This window comes from Amblyomma americanum, chromosome 3 (genome assembly GCF_052857255.1).
Source record: "Amblyomma americanum isolate KBUSLIRL-KWMA chromosome 3, ASM5285725v1, whole genome shotgun sequence".
In the NCBI taxonomy this organism is placed as follows: domain Eukaryota; kingdom Metazoa; phylum Arthropoda; class Arachnida; order Ixodida; family Ixodidae; genus Amblyomma; species Amblyomma americanum.
Window position 1 is genome coordinate 122844803 of NC_135499.1, and position 16165 is coordinate 122860967.

The window sequence follows — 16165 nt, forward strand, 5'->3', positions numbered from 1 at the left end:
CCACCTGTTTCATTATCGCCTCTAGAAATGAATATGCTACATAGTGGATAGCGGTCCAGCGGATGCACACGTGCTTTTAAAGCGGTTTTTAACATTTACTATCACTAGGTGTCTTCTTGACATTGCGCATGTGCGCTGTTTTTCGTGACTGTATATATGACGTGCTTCTTCCCAATAAAAAATCAGTTGTAAGTTCAGCGCTGGTTTGTGTGTCTCGTCTCCTACTTGGTCTGTATGCGCTGTTGCGCTGTGGAACCACCACTATGCATCACCAACTAGCCCAATCTGCAGTTCTTCTGGAGTAATCGGGCATGGGGATTTCATTTTGTAACATACCTCGCCTACTCGTGACCAACTCACACATAATGTTTTATTTACAGCTTTTGTTCCAAAAATAACGCTGACATTACGCGAGCGCAAGCTGTGGGCGCCAAATATTTTAAGAACGAAACAATGGACTGCCGCCAGTTGCAGCCAGTAGGCCCTTCACGACCACTTGGTCCAGCGGCAGCTGGCAGGCTCACCATTCCCACGTAAGTGAAGCAAAGCGTGAGCAACTCCGCCCTCCTACTCTGTGGGTCAATGCAATGGTTCCAGCTTTCGGACGTTTTGTCCATTGCTTCGATTTCCAGGCTGTTTTGGTATTCGGCTTGTTTTCACCATAACTAAGAGCTGCTACATCGTGTGCTTGATGACTTTCCACGCGAGAGAAGCGTTTGCCTTTATTGGAGAAGGTAAGGAGTATTTTGAGGCTAGAAGGGAGAGGAGAAAGAAACTGAACACTAAAACAGATGTGCGAAAGTGTGCGGCAGGATGTGCCGCGTGATGCTAAAGAATTCCACAGCAACTGCCAGCAATTACAACACAACCGTCTCATATTTTACGAGTTAGTAAAAATTTGCATATTTTTTTGGCTTTGTGGAATTGGTTCGGAAAGCTTCAGAGGTGCTACTTTTGCAGATGTCCACAAAGTCGTTTCGAGGCTAGTCGCTGTATTTGATAATGCTGGTAAATACGCCAAGCCATACCCTACTTGCCATACCATACCATGCCTTATGAAACCCTACCATACCATACTGCACAATACCAAATGAAACCATACCATACCATACAACATCTCTTATGGGCTAATGCCGTTTATATATGTATACTAGCCAAATGGATAAATTTAGGAGATAAACAGTTACGATATGCCTGGACGGCAACGCCAGTTACTCAAAGTACAGTGAAATCTATTCCTTCAGGCTTTTTTTCCGCGCCTAGACGCATAGCCTCGAAGTAATGCTTGGACGGTAAATTATTTATGAAGGTTAACACAAAAATAACTGTTACAAACCACAACAAACGACCATAAACCGCAAGGAGTTTTTCGCATTTACGCAAAAATTTATTTTTGCGACTAGCACGAAATTGGTGTAACTGCTGTTCTTCGCGCAGCTCGGGTCTTCTTCCCACACTCACTCTCCACAGCTGTGACCTGAGGACCGTCCAGACGTGTTGGTACTCTTCCCGTTTATTTCAGCGGTAGAGCCGTACCGGATGTCGTCGATCAGTTGACTCTCGTGCTTGGAGGCTCACATGACGTCCTGTGGTACTTGCAGATACAGGATGGCCATGAGCATTGTTCTGCCCTGGGGACAAAGCGACGTTTCTTCCCGGAGACAGAACATCAGACACGGACGCTGACGTTGGAGGCGGAGATCCGGCCGCTGCGCCCTTCACGTCTTGCACAGGTTGCCGGGGAAGGAAGGGCAAATGGCGTTCCCCCAGGGTAAGCACCGGGTCGGTTGAGTTCTCCACAGATGCACCAACCGCTGTGTCCGGCCGAAAACGACTTCCGGCTGTTAGCAGCAATGCGGCGAAGCAGGCCACTACGGCTAATCCGAAAACCAACGCTGTCACTCTGCGGAAGAAGGACGCGTCGCTTGCAACTCGCCGCCGGTACAGAGACCCGGATGTGGTGGTCAGGAGATCGGGGTAGCCTCCTGGTTCCCGGTTCCTGTTCGGCGCGTGGGTTTCGTCGTAGCCCCACATGTAGAGCAGCAGTGAGGTCGTGGGCGAGGATGCGCCTGAATGCTCACCGCTTCGGGGGTCGGAGGAGGGCTTGCGATACCATATTCGTTCAGGGAGCGACGGAGGCTCCCTGCCAAGCGCCGGAGCCGAGATGCTTGGGTGCATGAATGGAGATCCCACGCGTCGGCCGTACATGTTCTCTCTGGTGATCGTTCGACCAAAGAGCCGCTGCTGGAACGAAGAGATGTTGTTGTCGTTGTCCCCAAGAGGTTAATGGCGGCTTCTTCTTGTTTCACCGGTTTATTGTCTTCCTTCTCTTTCTCGTCATGGTCTGGTGGCGCAGACGCATGATGCCGTTTTCATAATGAGTTGGTACCAGAGCTTCTGGTTAACCTGCGCTGTCTGGTGGCAAAACGAGAAAATTTTTTAGAGCTGATAAGAGCTCAATTAGATGACCCATTTCCATCAGTGCTTTTGTGAATAGATTAGCAGCGCATCACTGAACACATTAGTTAGCAGATCGAAACTTCAATAAACAAATTTTTGTATTTTTTCATAAGTAATAACAACACACAAATCATTCAGCCTTTCCTTGGCTGTGTTATTTCTTACCCCTTTCCGACCCCACAAAAACATCTGGATGCGCAAAAAAAAAAAAAGACTATGTTGGACTTTAAGGGAAGCTTCCAACTTTCTGGGCAAAACCACACTTAAGTGAAGGTATTGAAGGTTTAGGAAATGATCGCGTCTCGCTGCTTCTGGAAAAAAACATCCAAAAAGTAGGCTGCTCATTGCTGCATCAGCAGGGCGCAGACATAAATATTTGCTAGAAAATGTTCAAGCTCTCTTGCACGCTGCCAGAGGCGAGACGTTTATTTGTGCTTGAGCATTTCGAGGTAATTGCCTTACATTTTTCAAACCACACTCAACTAGTCGTATCTGTGATATATATTGCGGAGATCGTTTCGTCAATAAAAGCCCAACTCATACATATGGAGGGGGGAGGTCTATTCTGGCAGTTAAGAATTAAATTTTCGAATGTTTTGATGGCAGATAATTAAAGTAAATATGAAGATCAATAACGGTACAAACGAATTTGACATTTAAGATTTGAAAAGGTTATATCAAATCATGAGATGGTTTCTAGCCAAAAGTTCAACTTCCTTTATTTTTCTGCCTTGTAAAAATACAGACACAGGAGAAGAAGAAGGAGCTTTCAAGCTTGACAAAGCTTGAGGATATCATCATCATCATCACTTTGAAAAGATGAGAAGCGAGGTTGGAGCCCAAACCTGGAGTAGGGTTACAGCACCACTGAGCGAACGGATTGAAGCGGCGCGCACACACAATATTATAGGCAGAATCCAGAACGCCCACCCTCCACGATAATGACAAGAGCTTTATCCATTCACCGGTGCCGCCAAACGGCCAGACGCGTTTAGTGGGCGCTCAGCTATCTTTATCCAGTGTGAGAAACGTCTAATCTTCCTTTGAATTGAGAACAGGAGCCTTTGAGCACAGACACTTCAATGACCGTTCGCCTTGAAAGTCATTTATGAGGACTTTTTAGGCAGTACCCACTAATGTACATCGAATGAGCAGGGACCTCATATGCAAACAGTGCCCACGCACCATAAAAGCTGCCACTTACCATGCCTACAAGCCGATTTCGGGTGGCCCACGACACCACCCAGGAACAATGACATGGTGAACCATGACCTAGACAAAGGCAGCATTCATAAAGTGCTCTATCGTGCCTTCTATGTACCACACCCAGTACTCTCTCGTCCTTCCATGGTGAGAAGTTCGACATCTTGATCTCAGTGTACAATTCATGCCAAATGGGTGCGGTCAATAATCGTCGAGAGGGTCAGCGAGCTAATTATCTTTGAGACATTAAGTCAAGACTGGGTTCTGTAACATCGGGTCTTCCATCACCAAGTGGCGAAAATTCCAGTGCCATTTTCTCAAAGCCCCCAGAACCAGCGAAAGAAAGTTAAGAGCTGTAATCGGCCTCTTAGGCCACAGAATATCACACAAACGAAAGCGTTGGCATCTTTGTGGAAAGCCTACTTCACCAGAGAAGCAACCAACACGGAATCTGCATTACAGCCGTGGTTCACGAAATACTGCACCTCGGCATGTATGGCAGCAGGTCACCACAGCATAGGAATTAATAATATTGACACAAAACTCTAAAGAATAGTAATAGCGCGACGTTCTGTGCTCCTCCTTTTGTCCTGTTTTGTTATGCGCTGCTCTATTATTATGAATCACCAAGTCGCCCAACGAGCAACACTTCTGTAACTATAAAGATTGCTTTCAAGAGGAATGTGCGCGAGGCATAAGAAAAAACAGGGTTCAGCAGGCCAACACAAGAACGCCAGTTCTACCGCTACGCAGTCCTGGGCCAGCGACACGAGCATGCCGGCATGCCCAACTCATTACTGTCTTGCACTGCGTGACGCTGGAGAAAAAAATATTGGCGTCCAGATTGCTAAACCGTGCTGGCTGAGTACATGAGGGCCGAGACAAAGAGGAGCTTCATCGAAAGGAAGCAGTACTGAAAATGCTTTAAAAGCGAAAGCTTTTACTATCGTCGGAGCGATTTCGCCATCGCCTCACGTTTGACCTTGAACGTCCTTGCTGCGCCGCTGCCTTACCAACGCATCATGTGACTTCGCCGCGCCGGCGAGCCTAATCTTCGCCGTGGCTGCACAGTTGCAGAGCAGCTGCTGCCTGACCACGTGATCTAACCGAGCCTTAGCTGGATAAAAAATTAGGTGTGGATAACTGCTGTTGAACCTGGTTAGAGAGCGAAAGCTGCTGTGTATCAGGCAAGTAGACACGGCTTGGCGTCTGTAACGTTTAGTGCGCCACACACACTGGATTGGCAGCGGGCCCTGGCAGGTGGCAGTTAATGGTTGATCGTGAAAGGTTGGTCAACCAATGAACGCTGTGGCCTATTGCAGCAGTGCCGCGTGTCTGCCACAACGTTGTCATCGCTAATGCATTTAGCCCACATCTCTCTTTCGCCAGCGCCACGTACCTCAAAGCACGATTGAGGCGTTCACTGATCCAGAGAGCCAGTTATGCACCCTTCCTTTCCTCAAAATTATCGGTGCCTAGAACGTTGTAAAGGCCAACGCCAGTGAACAAAATGAACGCCGACAGCTTTCTCTTTGTATATCCTGCATTACCTGAGCTAATCCAGATTTTAACTTTTTTTAGTACTCTTGCGGTAATGATGTTTGCTCGAAAATTTACTATACGTAGGTTCTTCAATTATTGTGTCAGAACAAATGGCATAAATGCAATGATATTTCCCAAGCAGACGTGGTGATTGACCCAATATAGGAAATGGTTGGTTTTACATTGGCCCTTTGTGGGAGCATCCTTCGCCTATACATTTCCAATTTTTGGCTGATTATGTGTGCTGCCTGGGCTCGTATAGTAACAGGTGATTGAGTATGGCAAGTGCATAACTGGCATTCTGAAAATTGCGGCAAGAGAGTAGAGAGCAAGCGATATATAAGCATATTAATACATATTCAAGTGAAATGGTTTCAATCAATGTCGTTTACTAGCAACGCTGAAGCTCCGGCACTAGCTCTGTGACTTTGGCGTTCCGCTGCTGACTATGCTAGAATGCAGAAACGAATCCCTGTCGTGGGGACCACTTTTCGATAGAGGCAGCATGCAAAAACATTAATGGCAATTACATTCGTGGTAATACACACGAACCAAGGCTGCTGGTTTCTGCTTCTTATTTTGGAGTTCTTGCATTTGCTCTGAATGCTTTTGCTTCATTGCTTTGTATTGTCCTTTTGACGGATCTCGTCGCAGAGAGACGACAACGTCTGCATTGTCACTTTTTTTCTGTTCTTTGCCTGTTGTCCGTCACAAGGTCACAAGGTGTCATGCGTGTCAATGATATTTGCGACCCGACAAGTGCATAGTAATGCAACTAATGGTATTCACTAGTTATTCGCCGTATGCATCCGGTTTCCGCGATCCACCCTGCTCCGTTTCAGCGTCTTCATGTTTAAGCACCTCGTCACGCCCTCGAGCTTCTGCACGCAGCGGTTCATTCATGACGCTGACGTTACTCACCCAGCATGTGGACACTTGGCGATTGGCTGCCACGTCGTCGCAAGAACACTTCTCTGGCCACACTTTGTGGCCCAGGCCAGTTGCCGGCAACCCCACCAGAGGTGAACTGCTCATTGCATGCAAGTATACCACTCAAATAAAAAGGGGCCGGCAAAGACGCTGAAGCCGTAAGAACCGTTGAAGAAATTGCTTAGGAAAACCGAAAAACAAGAAAAGATGAGGTGGGTTGCACGTTCGCTTCTTTTTCTATCAAGTTTCTCGTTTTTCCGTACATGCGAAGAACTCATCCTGAGGTGCGAGGTGTTTCCTCTGTAGAAAAATTGGTAGCCCGCGCACTATGGTGACAACACTCCCTCTCCGGAGGTTGGTGACCAGTGTTCGATCGGTCTGTGAGATTCCTGAGGCGGTTTATTCCTCCCCATAAATTATGCGGTTTGGGTGAGGTTTTTTTGGTGCACAAGCGCGCTCTGCTGTCTGACCGAAGCACGGAGTAAAGAAGTTGGCCTGAATCGGGGCTATCGCTCTGCTGGAAGAGCTCGATTTAAGCGACCCCGAAAGCGTCGAGGGTTCAGCAGATTTATTGCACTTGGAAGGCTTTTTCGGAAAGGCAATATCAACGGCCGTTACATTTTTGCAATTTTTACATTTTTCACGTTCTTTGACCAAGTTACAACACTTGTATACTGAAGTTCCACCTGCGCATGCTAGTTTAAACATGCCGGTCGGTTTGGTCTTTGTACCGGTAGGCTAAACATGCAGCAGGATAAAAGATATAGGAGTAGGTACCGAAGATACGCCGTAGGTAAGCTAGGCATTACCTGTGTTAGGCGAAGTTAAGCCTTCTCTTTCTGCTTCAAAGAAAACTATGTTCAGATTTCAGTGCTGGCATTTCTTCGTTTCCGAAATCATTCTGGACAGTACGCCAAAAATTATAAAAACACAAAGGAGTCTTCGTCAGCTTTCTGAAATAATAATACTAAAAGAAAATAAACGCTATTTTTTTCTTTTAGCCCGAATCATGGTTCCTGTGCACCGCTAGAACGGCCGAACTGGACGCCATCTGACAACAGCGAATCCAAAAGCCTTACAATGCCAATCATGTACGAGACGCAGTCCGGACCAGAGCCTGTTCCGAGCACGGCCACATTTCAAGTGCGAAGTTTTCTGAGTGTGACTGTCCTAATAACAACGGGCCTTGATACGGCATTCGTGTATAGTGATATCGTGCATTCATATCAATGGAAAAGGGGGTTGGGGTTTAATGACGTTTTCATTCCATTTTCATTTCATTCTGATTTCTTGTGCACTTAGTTACTGCTCTATGTTTCTGCTTTTCTTGAAATCAGTCACTCAGAGCGCTGGACGATGAGAAATATGTAGAATAGAACGAAAAGAATTGTACCACAGCAGCTTACTCGTTCATTCATTACACATTTTCCATCCACTGCGTACCAATTGAGTGCACAAGGCGCGGTTTATTCCACCCGGCAAAAATTGCGCGCAAAAGGCGAATTGATTTCTCGGTTCCCACCTGTACAAAAGATTAAAAATTCGTATTGACGTTTAAGGTAAAACGTGGGTAATAAATTTTATGACTACGCAAAGCACATCTGCAGCAGTTAAAACTCAAGCGGAAGCGACTAACAAGCTCTCTCTAGAATGTTTTTCTGTTAAAGCAGCATTACAATCACTGGGGGTGTTTACCCACAGAAATGAAATTGGTTTTTCAGGAAGGGAAATGGCGCAGTAATTGTCTCACATATATCGGTGGACATCGGAACCTGAATGACAAAATGTGGGTTTCCAGTTTTGCCTTTAACCCCCTGTACAAAAGTCTGCATGCTCGATATAACTGATTTAAGGTTCGCTCTAAAACGCATGTAGATCATCTACCGTCCCATTGTGACTGCTGCTGTTTTCAAACGCCAGCCACTAATTTCTTTCTAGTGTCTCGTTTATTTCTTTGCACGCTCGAGAAACGAAACACTGGCTCACACAAGGTTGTCACCATGCACAAACAAGCAGGAATTCAACGTGAAATTTTGGAACAAGGGCGAATCCACCAAGGCTGCAGGCAAAAGGAGTCCTACTTAAAGCCGCCATGCTATTTTACTTGAGGCGCCTCCTCTTTTTCGTGACAAATGCAAAATATGCGCCACGCTCCGCCCCTCGCTCCTAGCAGCTTCTTCACAATACCTCCTTTCCTGTACTCCTCGTGCAGGGACGCTCGCTGTTCACGGTCCGCTGGCGCGGTACGGAGGCGGGCGAAGCCCGATATTGTTTATTGTTGCGAAAGCAACACTACGCTAGCAAGCCAGCCAGCTCGGCTCGTCGCGGGGTCGCACTTCAGCCGTATGCCGTGGCCCACGAACGACCTTGAGCCGCCGTTACCTAGCAACGCCGCAGCCGCGCTCCAACAGAAGCACCGCCGTCGACGTCGCAGCCGTCGCCGCTCGCTCCACCAGATGTGCTCCGCTGGGTTAGAGGGATCGAAGGTGTCTCCTCGTGGAGGGTATCTATATATATATATATATATATATATATATATATATATATATATATATATATATATACATATATATATATATATATATATATATATATATATATATATATATATATATATATATATATATATATATATATATATATATATATGCGCTCCGCCTCAGTGGATTCGTCGTTATGGAGAGCGCAAAAGAGAGGCAACGACGAAAGAACGAAGCGAGGAAGAGAGAACGCGCTCAAGAGACGCCAGAAGACCGCTCCGCACGACTCGAGAAGCGTCGTAACGAGGATGCGGCTAGAAGTCGTGTCAACGTCCTGGAGTGACTGCAACAGCGGAAGAGACCGGGTTGAGTTCTTGAGAGTGTCGAAATGAGACGCTGCGTAGACGTGTCGAGGAAACGAAGCTTTCGGAATTCAGCTAAGGTTAACCAGAGCTAAACCACAGCCAATTGTTTGATTATTACCCTCAGAGTAGAAATATAACAGAGAGAACAGGGTTGAACACAAAACTAGAAATATGCACAGCAAAAACATAATCATGAAAGTAACATGTAACAAACGGTCGTAGTCCGCATTTGTAGACCATACTTATTGTTGTGTACGTCTGAATTCATGTAGCAAAATATAAAACAACGTGCAGGCGCTAAATTTGCGGCAAGACTTCTGAATGCAGTGCGGTTAAATCTTTATGGAGAGACATAAAAGTGCGGCAGTTGCTATACAATATCAAGGAATGTTTGCGTGCTCTATATTTTATATGGCAGACAGAAACAATTGCAATAGGAGAGGGAAAGCGATGCCAGAGTTTCGATGTGCGGTGTATGAACAAATTGGAGAAAGTATCGCATGGAATGATGCAAACTTGGTGAATGCGGTCTATGCGTGATGGCACGTATGAAGGCGGAATGATCAATTGATCGTATAATTCAAAAGGGCAAGAGAACTTATGAGAGAGGCATAACTGCGAGCTTTCAACGCGATGCGAGGGGTGATAGATGGAGGCTAAATTTAATTTTAGACGTACTGACAGAGCGGCGAAAATTAAGAAGATAAAACGAGCTGCATTGTTCTGAATCATTTCTAGCTGGTTAATGAGATCAATAGTACCTGAGTCTCAAACTGACGATGCGTACTCAAGTTGCGAAAGACCCGTCGCGGTGGCTCAGTGGTATGGTGCTCGGCTACTGACTCGTAAGAAGCGGGTTCGATCCCGGCCGTGGCGGTCGCCTTTCGATGAAGGAGAAATGCTAGAGGCCCGTCAACTGTGCGAAGAACCCCATATAGTCGAAATTATCCAGGGCCCTCCGCTACGGCTTCCTTAATAGCTGCATTCGCTTTTGAACACTGAACCCGATCAAATCAAACGAAACCAAGTTACGACCGAAACATTGTTTTGCAAAGAGAAGCTTGGTGTTTGCATGCAGAGCTCAGTGAAAGTTTAGTTCTCAGTGCCCTACCATCCGGTTAGCTTCGTTGATGCTAAATTCGACGTGAGTTTTCAAGCTAATATTACAAGTGATATGAAAGCCTCGGTACTTTTATGACGCAAGAGATTCGAAAGCGATGCTAAGGTGATACGTAGGCAAGTTGCTAGAAGACCTTGATGCGCTCAGAAATTTACATTTGTTAACATTTAGTGGAAAGAGTACGAGATATTGTTAACATCAGTTTGAATTGCATGTATGTCGTCATCGGTTATTATTTCGAACAGAAGGAAACAATTGTTTGCAAATATTGAATTGATGAGGTAACATAATGCGGCAAGTCATTAATGAACGTTAAGAAAAGTAAGGACCCAAGGGCGGTAGATTGTAGAACTCCCGAAAGAACGGGATGTAAACGTAAGTTTGTACTATAGCTGCTTCTACCTGCTGACGTCCTTTTAGAAAGCACTCAAGCTATTTTTGCATTTTTGTATGAAGCGCTATCATGAGCAGGTTTAGTAAAAAAAGCCGGCTACAAACCTTATCAAAAGCTTTGGCGAAGTCTGAAGAGACAAAATCTGCAGTGAACCGAAGATCTAGAATAGCATGCCACCTATGAGTAAAGGGGAGAAGTTATGGTTGGCGCAGAAATGACTTGCGAAAATTATGTTGTGCATTGTGAAAAAGCGAGTTTTATTTTATAAAAATTAAAATACGTGAAAAACGACATGTTCGAGGCTGTTATCTTCCTTGACGTGATTGCGCCTATGTAGATTTTGTTTCTGATGCGTATAATACGAGCGTATTTTTTTCACTTGTGCACTGCATGCCACTTCTACATATACTACCACTGCTTCGCACTGTCGTTGTGTTTTTGTTGCCGACTTGGAGCGAGACTTACCTTTTCTTTGTTGTATACATCAAGCCCAAGAAAAGTCTGTGCATGCAAATCAACATGGGATAAGAATTAGCATTGAGTGTGGCGTGTACAATAGTTGTGAACTCAGCCGGTGCCCTGTCGTCTGGTGATTGAGTTGGGTGACCAAAGAGGATCGGTTGAAAGGTAGACGGGTGTGGAGGAGGAGGTAGAGGTACAACGTTCGTTGACAAAACAAAGCTTGCTGACTGCGCTGGTGGTTGAAGTCTTGAGTCCAAAACCCCACTGGCCTTGGCCGACAGCAGCAACACAATTCCCGCATGAACTGAAACAAGCACATAGATAATAGCAACACCATTGAGGTTTCTCATGCTACCGCATTGCACATTTTAGATAACTCAGCGTTCTCATAGTTTGTTCTTTTTATTTCATGAAAGCATGCATATTGTTATGTGACGGCAAGGCGAAGAATGAGACGGGCTGACTGATGGCGATGAGGTGATTTAATGGTTTGCGGGCCTGGCGCAATAGCTCCGTCCCGTGGTACTGTCCGCTTCGTCGTCTTCTAGTCCGTGACACGACCCGGCGTCACCGAGCGATGATCCCGATCGCGCGAACTGGAAGAATGGCACGGACAATAAAGCGCAGGACATGGCGATGGGCGTGGCAGAATGATTGAGCAGAGAAGAGAAGAAAGTGAAAGGACTGCCGCCAGGATGAAAGAGATGAGCGGATGAAGGCAGGTCCACTGATGAGCTACCAGTCGCCGGAAACCAACGCCCATGGGCGCCCATGTTCTCATGTGTAGGTGCTCAGAGGGGTTTCAGATCAGTGGCGGCGGTTTCAGATCAATGGGGTCGTAGTGTAGTTATATCAGCCTGTCTTTGGCCGGGGCTGAGGCCGGGGCGGAGGGTAGCGGCGACCGTCGGCATAGCTAGGAGGCTGGGGCAATGGCTGGAGGTATCGAAGCAAGCACCGAAGCTTCGGGATCGGGATGATGAGGATATCCAGCATCTCACGTCATATATTATGCGGCGGCCATGAATGAGGCGCGCTAATAGATGGAGGTTAGGCTATTTATTCGCTGCGGGCCTGTGTGCGAACTCCGTCCCGCGCCACAGCCTGCTTCGTCATCTTCTAGTCCCTGACAATATATAGCAGTCCACCAAGGCGCGGATCAGCCAATTGATCGGCGAAAATATAAGGTACACTGCAGACGGAATGTGAGCAGACTATGTGGGCACCGACAGTGTGCGCTAATATCTACTTTCTATCCTCATATTTGAGAAGTGCGCAGGTTGGCCACTGCTGCTAACTTGTTTGGCTGCACGCTGATTGCAACTGTGCAGGTTTCATGTCTACTTCGTAGCTGCTGGCTGCCTCGCTGTTGTTTCCGCACTGACATTCTGTCGCCCACATTTCGTCGCTGCATCTCTTGGCTGTCGATTAAAAGTTCTTTATTGAAACCACTCCATTCTCCCTCTGTTTGAGTAATTGGGCGAGGTGCCAGGATATCGGTTCAGAGAGAATGATCGTCTCGAATTTCAAGATGTACACCTTACCATAGGGCATACGTGTTCAGATAACAGAATTACCATTTGTTTTCGACGAAACAAACTGCTAGGCTAGTTTATTATGCATTTTGATTTTGTACAGCGCAATAAAGAACACGAACGAGGCTGTGTTGGGTCCTGTATTGCCAAGCAGAATTCAAAATGCCGTTATGGTTCAAAAGGTTGATCGGGCGTCCAAGCGTCTCAGTTTCAAAAAACGAGACGCCTGCATTATCGTACGGCGTTAACATATGTGGATGTATTTGAGAACGCTAAATGCATGGCAGCCATAGTTCTACGAGAGACATTTCATCGGGGGATGACATCAGTTCTTTGAACTTACAATTATCGGCATATGCCGTAGCCAAAAACTCCGCAGCCGAGACAACATCACATCATAAAGATAAAAAAGGAGCCGCCAGGGCATTGACGCACATTTTCATTTTGCGTTGAGTTAACATGACACTAGAGGTTAAGGCGTAGTTTCGCAAGATAATGCTAGCATATGTAAGATAGATTAGCTCTCCGCGATATCGAGAAAAGCATCGCGCTGAAATGTCAAGCAGTGAAGTAAATGCAGCTTTGCTTTCGTGCTGCAAGCGACCTGTAGTGATATGTTTCTGCTACGGAAAAATTTTTCAATGGTGCGGGGTAATTTTATCGTTGTTATTTTTGCTACAACGCTCTAGGATTATCAGGGAAACCATATGCACTGTGCGACTACACCCTGTATGTTCTATTGTGCGCAATAGTATTTGACCTCCCTGAAAGTTACAAAACGTTCCGTGGTGAGCGCGGCCGCCACATGACGATGCATTCCTGGTGTCGAGATCGGTGCAGGGGCAAAAGCGACAGAACCCACCTTCCAAGTTCCGAACGGTGCCGCACTGCATGTGGGTACCACATGACGATGCACGTCTGGTGTTTAGACCGGAACAAGTACCTCCGGCATCCCTCGGACGTTGATTACACATGGCTGCATTGGGACGTGCCCTTCATCTCTTCAGAGGCGCAGGAGGATCATGCAGTTTAAACGCGTGCATGAGTGTTAGACCTCACATTGTTTAGAGAGGCCTTGAGGCCTGCCGAACTGGGGATATGCGAAGCATGCTTGAGAAGTGGTGTGCTAGTCTTCGCTACTTCCACCGGCACCGCAGAAGCCCTGTGACAGACTCACGGCGTGTGGCCCGTCATTGTCATCATCATCAGCCTGACTATACCCACTGCAGGACGAAGGCCGCTCCCATACCTCACTAATAATCCTGTCCTGTGCGAGCTGCGGCCACCCAATCACCGCAAGATTTTTGATCTCATCCGCCCAACTAACTTTCTGCCGCACCCGGCTTTCTGTGCGGCCTGTGTAGTCGCCGGAAACTGCTGCTGATATTGTGACGTTCAAAAAAAAAAGACAAACAAATGCGAGAAATATGTGGCCAAGAGTTCGTGTGGCCATATCGGAGGCCGTCATTATTGCCAGCGATGCCATATTAGGAGTCGTATAACTGGATTCGCCGGATTTTTCTGTAAGTTTAAATCTTTAAACCACTCTCTTCCTGGGCCTAGTAAGGGTTCCCTTCGAATAGACTATATGGGAGGAAATGGCGCCGTATATTGTGGAGCCCTTTAAAAACTTCGATATTCTACAACATCAGCCGCGGCCTTTATAATGTTCCTCACATGGCTTGACGTAAAGTGAACATCGACGCCAAAAATAGAAATAAATTGCAAAAACCTGCAAGGCAGCCGGGAGTCAATCGCGGCGATTTGCCGGGGAGACAGCGGCACTCGTATTATGACGAATGCAATTTGTTAGGTATGCATACTTAAGCAATTAAGGCTACAGCTGCAATTTGTGAGCAATTGTGACAGAATGTGGGGCGCACGCTTCAGTGCTGAATATTCGCGCCTAAATAGCGACAGTGGCGCCAGCGATGATCGTTGGTGAAAGAGCGTTCACTTTCTGGCCCATGATGTTGTAAAGGTTTTCTTACAGTTTTATTTCATTTATTTACCCTGAGGACCCTTTCGAGCATTACATAGGGGGGATGCAACTAAACAACATTGGTTGTACATGCGCATAACAAAAATCGGGCTTACAAGGTACCCATAGAATAGATAACAGGAAAAAAAATGTTATGCTTCGAGAGTTTTAACAGTTGAGTAGGGGTTAGATGCGAGCCACACCTTCAATATTCTTGGTATCTCCTGGTTGGCATGGTGAGCGGTTCGGATGAAATAAAAGCTTACAGATCATAATGCCTAGCAGGACGTGGCACGGTGTAGTCAGGAATGGTAACGATCATGTAAATAATCCTTCCAATAGACGGGCTAGGGATAGCTTTTTATGCCTTTAAGCATTGAAAACAAACTGTAAAGTGCTTGGTACAAAAGTGATTGCTCACGTTAAATAGTACATGACGCGGTTGCAATTGCACCCATCATCGTGCCAGTGCTTTGGGACGCTGCCGCGGTGTGGCGTCTCTGTCATGAAAATTCCGAACTTGATGGCCACTCACCGTGCCTCTCTCATCTCCGAGGAAAGCGGGAAAGGTTCGTAATGGTTCGGTGTCTTCGAATATCCTTTCGTGGGCATACGAGGTATCTGCGAGAGTAATGAGGATAAGTTAGGTGCAGTATTACCTCTAGAAATCCTTCGGACCTTACGGACTTGGATCCTTCAGCAGGGAGATTCAGTTTGCCGAGATTCGTTAGGGAAACAACTGCATCGACTAGTTAGATAAATCCAGAAAACTTCATAAATCGTCCCTTTAATCTGCAAGTAACATAAGCTGGGGGAGTTGGTGTTTTCCGCTCCCTGAAACACACCGAAAGACGAAGCGAAGGAGGGATAGTTTTCCTATTTCACCGTCTTTCGCTCTGTTTTAAGTCGTTCATCACTTTATTGCTCGCGAGCCATCTCAGATACGAACCACCTGCCGTCGTTTATCGATGCACACTGCCAGACTGGCGATGTTATTTAACGGACGGCGTTTTGCTTGTGAAGTTTACGCTCATACGTTTGCAGTCAAGCTTTTGAAGAATTCCAGGTAATAATTTGCTTAAAAGGTTCCAGAATTTGTTTGGGAATTTTTTAGTGGTATAAGTGAGAGAACTAAGAATGTTACGATACGGTCACAAGGTTTAGATAACTTGAGTCGCACGAAAAAAAAAACAGCCTAAAGTATGCCTATAACGCGCTGCAAGTCAGTTTCTTTGTTGACTTGAGGTTAAATTGCTACGAAGCAACCTGGGCCCGGATTACGGAACTCGCTCCGACCGCTCTACAATTGAGAGCGCTCTAAAATGCCCGCTCCTATTGGTCGCCGGCGCCATTTTGAAAAGTTGCGTCACGAGAAGCTGCAATGGCGTCACGGACAAGAAAAAACGCATGACGTTGAACACCTAATTATGCCCGCGGTTTTAGACTGTTTTTTGCGACCGCGAAGAGTCGATCTACAGAGTTTTAGAGGGAAAACGGCGGCGGCGGCGTCTGCTGTTTATTGGTGGCGGTGGCGGCAACGTCGGCGCCAGCAACGACGAAGGACGGTGTACGAGGACGCGTATGACTTGCCGGACGAGCTGTTCCGTCGGTTATTTCGACTCGATAAGGAGAAAGTGGAGTGGTTGTGCGGCGAACTTGCAGACGAACTGCGAGGCGTACGGACGAGCGTTCTGTC